General features: G+C 37.3%; 1 pseudogene; it reads left to right on the top strand.

Annotated features, from left to right (window-relative positions):
• Nucleotides 1-7,679: 7,679 nt before the first annotated feature.
• Nucleotides 7,680-7,925, top strand: LOC136386140 (transmembrane protein 258 pseudogene; annotated as a pseudogene).
• The last annotated feature ends 318 nt before the right edge of the window (nt 7,926-8,243 follow it).

Genomic DNA, 8,243 nt, shown 5'->3' with positions numbered 1-8,243 from the left:
GATTGTTTGTTTGTTGTTGAGTTTTATGAGTTCTTTGTATATTTTGGATATTAGGCCCTTATCTGAGCTGTTGTTTGAAAAAATCATTTCCCATTTAGTTGGCTTTCTGTTTATTTTGTTATCAGTTTCTCTTGCTGAGCAAAAACTTCTTAGTCTGATGTAGTCCCATTCATTAATTTTTGCCTTCCCTTCTCTTGCCATTGGAGTCAAATTCATAAAATGCTCTTTAAAACCCAGGTCCCTGAGTTGAGTACCTATGTCTTCTTCTATGTACTTAATTGTTTCAGGTCTTATGTTTAGATCTTTGATCCATTTTGAGTTAATTTTAGTACAGGGGGACAAACTGCAGTCCAGTTTCATTCTTTTGCGTGTGGCTTTCCAGTTTTCCCAGCACCATTTATTGAAGAGGCTTTCTTTTCTCCATTGTGTGTTGTTGACCCCTTTATCAAAAATTATTTGACTATATATATGTGGTTTTATTTCTGGACTTTCTATTCTGTTCCATTGGTCTGAGTGTCTATTTTTCTGCCAATACCATGCTGTTTTGATTGTCGTGGCCCTATAGTACAGTTTGAAGTCAAGTATTGTAATGCCCCCAGCTTCATTCTTTTTCTTTAGGATTGCTTTGGCTATTCGGGGTTTTTTATAGTTCCATATAAATCTGATAATTTTTTTTGCTTTATTTCTTTAAAAAATGTCATTGGAATTTTGATGGGAATTGCATTAAATTTGTATATTGCTTTGGGTAATATGGCCATCTTGATTATATTCATTCTTCCTAACCAAGAACAAGGTATATTCTTCCATCTCATTATATCTTTTTCAATTTCCCTTAACAATGGTTTATAGTTTTCATTATATAAGTCCTTTATATTCTTTGTTATGTTTATTCCTAAGTATTTTTTTGTTGTTGTTGCAATCGTGAAGGGGATTATTCTTTTGAGTTCATTCTCAAATGTTTCATTGTAGGCATATAGAAAGGCTATTGACTTCTGTGTGTTAATTTTGTATCCTGCGACCTTATTGTATTGGCTTATTGTTTCTAGTAGTCGTCTTTTTGTGGATTCTTTGGGGTTTTCGATGTATAGGATCATATCATCTGCAAAAAGTGATACCTTTACTTCTTCTTCTCCTATATGGATGCCTTTTATTTCTTTGTCTTGTTTGATTGCTCTGGCTAGAACCTCTAGTACCACATTAAATAAGGGTGGAGAGAGTGGACAACCCTGTCTTATTCCTGATTTAAGGGGGAAAGCCTTCAGTTTAGTGCCATTTAATATGATGTTAGCTGATGGTTTATCATATATGGCCTTTATCATGTTGAGATATTTTCCTTCTATACCCATTTTGTTGAGAGTCTTAAACATAAAATTGTGTTGTATTTTATCAAAAGCCTTTTCTGCGTCTATTGATAAGATCATGTGGTTTTTGTTCTTTGTTTTGTTGATATGGTGTATTACATTAAACATTTTACGTATGTTGAACCAACCTTGAGATTCTGGGATGAATCCTACTTGATCATGATGTATTATTTTTTTAATATGTTGTTGTATTCGATTTGCTAGTATTTTGTTTAGTATTTTAGCATCTGTATTCATTAGAGATATTGGTCTGTAGTTTTCTTTTTTTGTGCCATCCTTGCCTGGTTTTGGTATGAGGGTTATGTTGGCCTCATAAAATGTGTTTGGAAATATTGCTTCTTCTTCAATTTTTTGGAAGACTTTGAGTAGAATAGGAACCAAGTCTTCTTTGAATGTTTGATAAAATTCACTGGTATTGCCGTCAGGGCCTGAACTTTTATTTTTGGGGAGGTTTTTAATGTTGTTTTCTATTTCTTCTCTACTAATAGGTCTGTTTAGGCTTTCTGCCTCTTCTTGACTCAGTCCTGTAAGGTTGTATTGTTCTAGGAATTTATCCATTTCTTCTAGGTTGTTGAATTTAGTGGCATAAAGTTTTTCATAGTATTCTACAATAATTCTTTGTATATCTATGGTGTCCGTGGTGATTTCTCCTGTTTCATTTTGGATTTTGTTTATATGAGTTCTTTCTCTTTTTTCCTTGGTAAGTCTTGTCAAGGGTTTGTCAATTTTGTTCATCTTTTCAAAGAACCAGCTCCTTGTTCTATTAATTTTTTCTATAGTTTTTCTGTTTTCTATTTCATTTATTTCTGCTCTGATTTTTATTATCTCCTTTCTTTGGCTGGTTTTGGGTTGTCTTTGTTCTTCTTTTTCTAGTTCCTTAAGGTGTGAAGTTAAGTGGTTCACTTGGGCTCTCTCTTGTTTGTTCATATATGCCTGAAGTGATATGAACTTCCCTCTTATCACTGCTTTTGCTGCATCCCATAGATTCTGATATGTCGTATTGTCATTTTCATTAGTCTATATATATCTTTTGATCTCTGCACTTATTTCTTCTTTGACCCATTCATTTTTTAAAAGTATGTTGTTTAGTTTCCACATTTTTGTGGGATTTTTTTCCTCTTTTTTGCAATTGAATTCTAGTTTCAAGGCTTTATGATCAGAAAATTTGCTTGGTACAACTTCGATTTTTCTGAATTTGCTGATGTTGTTTTTGTGGCCCAACATATAGTCAATTCTTGAGAATGATCCATGTACACTGGAGAAAAATGTATACTCAGTCACTTTGGGATGAAATGTCCTGTAGATGTCTATCATATCCAGGTGCTCTAGTGTTTTGTTTAAGGCCACTATATCTTTGTTGATTCTCTGTTTGGATGACTGATCTAGAGCCGTCAGCGGTGTATTGAGGTCTCCAAGTATGATTGTATTTTTGTCAGTTTTTGTTTTAAGGTCAATAAGTAGCTGTCTTATATATTTTGGTGCTCCTTGGTTTGGTGCATATATATTAAGAATTGTTATGTCTTCTTGATTCAGTGTCCCCTTAGCCATTATGAAATGGCCATTTTTGTCTCTGAGTACTTTTGCTGTCTTGTAGTCAGCATTATCAGATATGAGTATTGCTATGCCTGCTTTTTTTTTGGATGTTATTTGCTTGGAGTATTGTTTTCCAGCCTTTCACTTTGAATTTGTTTTTATCCTTGTTACTTAGATGAGTTTCTTGTAGGCAGCATACAGTTGGATTTTCTTTTTTAATCCATTCTGCTACTCTGTGCCTTTTTATTGGTGAGTTTAATCCGTTTACATTTAGTGTAATTATTGATACTTGTGAGTTCCCTATTGCCATTTTATAGATTGCTTTCTGTTAGTTTTGTGTCTTGTTTGATCCTTCTCTTTTGTTTTTCTATCTTTTGTTTTTATTTGGTTGTATTCCATACATCTTTCTTCTGTTGCTATCTTTTTTTATCTTATGTACTTCTGTGGTGGTTTTTTCAATGGTGGTTACCTTTAAGTAATGAAAAGGGTTCCTACCCTGTTCATTGTATCGCACTATTTTGTGAGTACTTTTGCACTCCATCGTCCTTTGCTACTGTTAATCTCCATGCTCTCCCCCCCTTTTTTTTTGTTGTTGTCACAGTTTAAATTTGGTTTTCTTGTGTTCTTCTTGGAGCTTTTACTTGTGGCTTTGTTTTTTTTGTTCTTAGTATCTGATTGGAGAAGCCCTTTTAGTAATTCCTGGAGTTTCTGATGATAAATTCCCTCATCTTTTCTGTATCTGTGAATGTTTTTATTTTTCCTTCATATTTGAAGGATAGCTTTGATGGGTATAGTATTTGCAGCTGAAAGTTCCTCTCTTTCAGGACTTTAAATATTGGGGTCCACTCTCTTATAGCTTGTAGAGTTTCTGCTGAGAAATCTGATGATAATCTAATGGGCCTTCCTTTATATGTGTATTCTTCTTTTCCCTGGCTGCCTTGAGAATTTTTTCTTTGCCATTGTTTTGTGCCAATTTCATTATGATGTGCCTTGCAGTAGGTTTGTTGGGGTTAAGAAAACTCGGAGTTCTGTTTGCTTCATGAATTTGAGGCTTTAGTTCTTTCCACAGGCTTGGGAAGTTCTCATCTATTATTTGTTTGAGTATGTTCTCCATTCCATTTTCTCTCTCTTCTCCCTCTGATATACCTATTATTCTTATGTATTCTTTTTGATGGAGTGAGATAATTCCTGTAAGGCTATCTCATTTTTTTTTTTAATTTTGAGTCTCTTTCTTCTTCTCTCTGTTGTTCCTGAAGGTGCTTTTCTTCTATTTCACTAATCCTCTCTTCTATCTGGCCTGTTCTATTAGCTAAGCTTGTTACCTCGTTTTTCAGCTCGTGAATTGAGTTTTTCATCTCTGTTTGATTTGTTTTTATAGTTTCAATTTCCTTGGAAATATATTCTTTGTGTTTGTTGAGTTGTTTTCTGAGCTCCCTAAATTGCCTTTCTGTGTTTTCTTGTATATCTCGGAGGATTTTTAACATTTCTATCTTAAATTCTCTTTCATTTAGCTCCAAGGTTTCCAATATATTAAATTTTTTCTCCATAGATTTTTCCTCATCTAGCTGTGTTACCTCTCTTTCTTTTGTATCCATGATATTCGATTTTCTCTTCCTTAATGGCATCTGAGGGTGGTTTTGTTGATAATATTGAGATTTAATAAAAAATAAAAAGTTAAAAAATAAAAAATTGAAAAGAGTTGTTTTTTTAAAAGTTAATAATGAAATAAAAAAAATAAAATATAATAAAAATTTTTAAAAAAGGAAATTATTCCCCCCCTCCTTTTTTTCTCTCCTCTCCTCTCCCCTCTTTCTTGAGAAAATCTTGTGGTGAACTGTGAATTATATTGTACTAAATAGAACAAATAATGCCTGTAATGGAGGGCCTGAATTAGGGAGAAGTAATAAGGGGGAAAAAAAAGAAAAAAAGGGGGTATGGACCCATAAAAAGCAAATAAGAAAAAAAATTGGGTCAAGAATAAAATGATTTGCTTTTAGGTGTTGGTTGACTAAGAGTTATGATGAGAGGAATAAGAGGGAAACAGGAAAATGGGGGGACAAATCAAAAATATACTATTGTATTTAGTGGAACAAGAACTAGGTAAAATGGAGAGCCAGGGATGGGAGCACTACTAGTGAGTTAAAAAGGTGAAGTAAAAATTTCCCAAAATGCCACAAACATAAGTTTGATTCCCAGATCAGATAATTTGTTCGTTATTGAGGTTTGAATGAGAGGAGATGTAAAGGAGAAAGGAAGAAACTAATATAGAGGGAGAAAAGAAAGAGAGAGAGAGAGAAAAAAAGAGGGTACCACTAAAAGAAGAAAAGAGAAAAAAGAGGAGAGAGAGAGCGTTAAGGATTTTGGAGTGCAACCCTCATAGAGAGAAAGGAAGAGGAAAGAAAAGATAATGGGAGATGTAACACTTATGGGTAGTGTAGTTCAAGGAGAGGAGAGAGTAAGACTGGCAGAGAGTTAAATGACCAAATTGGAGGAGGAAGAAAAAAAAATCAAGAATGAAGATAAGAGAAACAAATGAACAAATATAATAAAATGGGATAGGTTATAAAGTCTGCAGATCATTCTTGATTTTGAGAGGTTATCTTCTTGCTTTTTCTTTTCTCTCCTTCTTCCTGGTCGGTGACTCTGTACCCCGGGTTCTGCCCCTTTGGCATGCTCAGGTAGAGGTTTGCAGTTGATAAGTCTCTATGGCGATGTCATGTATTGTGCTTTACTGTCATTGGCAGTCGAGGCTCATTAGCATTTATAGGCTCTGACAGTGAGAGAGTCCATGTTCCTGGAGCCTCTCTCCTAGTCTTTCCTTCCTCAATTAGTAGCCTGGTAATCCAGCTATGGGGTTGCTGCTGCCTCTGCCTGGAGAGTAAGAGGTTCAAAGAGCTGGCAACTCCCCACTCTATTCCCACTCAGCACAGGGCTCTGGGTAAGGCTCAGTCAGTCAGAGCTGCTAGCATAATCAGGCAGGCTTCCGCCCACTCAAAGACCTCTGGCTCTGCCACTCTGTCCAGTAACACGGGTTGGTGCCCACTCCCAGGGCGCTTGGAGGAAACTCTCACTCACTATCTGTGTGTGCAGACCAGGATATCAGGCCAGAAGTCTCATGCTCTGAGTGAAACCCGTGCCTGCACGGAAAAGTTCCAGCATTGGAATTGGCTCTCGCTCCGTCCCTGTGTACGGCTTTTTGAAGGTGCTGAGGCGGCCCAAGATTCCGCTTTTGGCCCACACAAAGGCCCCTGACTCTGCCCCTCTGTGGGATAACATGGACGCGCACTGCCGAGGCACTTGGAGGAATCTCTCGCTCACTATCTGTGCGCGCAGACCAGGATATCAGGCCAGCAATCTCACCTGAGTGAAACCCCCACCCGCACGGAAAAGTTCCAGCATTGGAATTAGTTCTCGCTCCCTCCCCATGCATGGCTTTTTCAGGGTGCTAGGGCAGCCTGGGGATTCCACTTTGGCCCACACAAAGGCCCCTGACTCTGCCTGTCTGTGGGGTAACATGAGCGCCCACTCCTGGGGCTTTGGAAGGAATCTCTCACCTACTATCTGTGCGCGCCGACCAGGAGATCGTGGAAAATGGCTTCCCCTCTTGTCTTTCTTTGTCTGGGTTTGGTGCGAGTATTAGCTTGTATTTCCCGGGTTGCCACATGCACAGTTTTTCCTCAGCTTGGATCTCCATGCCACAGCCTGGTTCGGCCGTTTGTGCCACGGCCTGGATCTATTCACCCCGTTTTCCCGCCTTAGTTTCTATATTCTCAGTTCCCAGTGAATGCCGCCCTGTTTAGGTTAGTGAGGAAGACGGAGCATTTCTTACTTTCTATTTTCTTCGGGGTTTGATTATATATTTAGCCAATTTTTCACTCGACCATACCTTCGGGTGTATTGTGAAACATCTGGAGGCTCCAAGGATAGGTTTTTCTGTTTCTGGTTGAAGATCTTGTTGAGTTTTGGGGGAGATTTATCGGTATCGCTTCCTACCGCACCATTACTCTGATGTCATCTCACTGTACATTAGTTTTCAGAGTGCACATGGAACATTTTTTTAAAGATAGACCACATGTTAGGGAGCAAAAAAGTCTCAATAAATTTAAGAAGATTAAAATCATATCAAGCATCTTCTCTGACCATATGGTATAAAAATAGAACTTAATTACAAGGAAAAATGGAAAAACAAAGGCATGGAAGCGAAATGCCATGTTACTAAAAAATTGTATGTGTTCAATGAGGTCAAGGAACAAATCAAAAACCACTTTGAAATAAATAAAAATGTGAACACAACAACCCACTATCTATAGGACACTCTTGGAAAAATGAAACAAAACAAAATTGGAGGAGTCAAACTACCTGATATTGAATTATGGTATAAGCCCATAGTAACCAAAATAGCATGGTATTGATATATATATACATGCGTATATAATGAAGAGCCCAGAAATAAACCCATACCTATGTGTTCAATTAGTATTTGATAAAAGAAGGAAAAACATACAATGAGGTAAAGGCAGTCTATTCAATAAATGGTGTTGGAAAATTAGGACAGATACATGAAAAAAAAAAGAAACTGGATCACCTTCTTACACCATACACAAAAATAAACTTAAAGTAGATTAAAGACTTAACTATTAGACACAAAACTATAAAAATCCTAAAAAAAAAAACATAGGCAGTTTTTTTAAACAATTTTTTTCTGATATATCTCCTCAAGCAAGGGAAACACAAGAAAAGATAAACAAATGGGAGTACATCAAAAAATTTTTTGTCCTGGTACCCAGCAAAATGGAGCTCGAGGCCATGAGAAGATACACCAGCCCAGTGAACCCAGCTGTCTTCCCTCACCTGACCGTGGTATTGTTGACCATTACCATGTTATTCACTGCCTAGTTCTTCATTTATGAAGTCACCTCCTGAAAGTACACTTGGGATATCTACAAAGAACTCCTCATCTCCTTGGTGGCCTCACTCTTCATGGCCTTTGGAGTCCTCTTCCTGCTGCTCTGGATTGGCATCTATATATAAGCTCCCAAGGGTTCCACAGGGCAGCTTCACTGAATCCCTGTTTTTGTAAATCACTTTTTTTTTACTGTAGCTGGAAGTGTCCTGCCTGCTGCTCACAATAAAGGCAGATGTGTGAAAAAAAATTTTTTTGTCCTAGCCCATGGCTCAGTGGATAGAGCATCAGTACAGCATATGGTTGTTTTGTGTTTGATTCCTGGTTAGGACATACAGGAGAAGCAACCATGTGCTTCTCTCTCCCTCCCTATCTCCCTTCTTTCCTGCAGCCAGTGACTTGACTGGTTTGAGCATGGCCCCAGGTGCTGAGGATAGCTTAATTGA

Source organism: Saccopteryx leptura, chromosome X (assembly GCF_036850995.1).
Source record: "Saccopteryx leptura isolate mSacLep1 chromosome X, mSacLep1_pri_phased_curated, whole genome shotgun sequence".
Taxonomy (NCBI): domain Eukaryota; kingdom Metazoa; phylum Chordata; class Mammalia; order Chiroptera; family Emballonuridae; genus Saccopteryx; species Saccopteryx leptura.
Note: the sequence above shows the minus strand (reverse complement) of the source record. Positions and strands in the feature narration are given on the sequence as shown.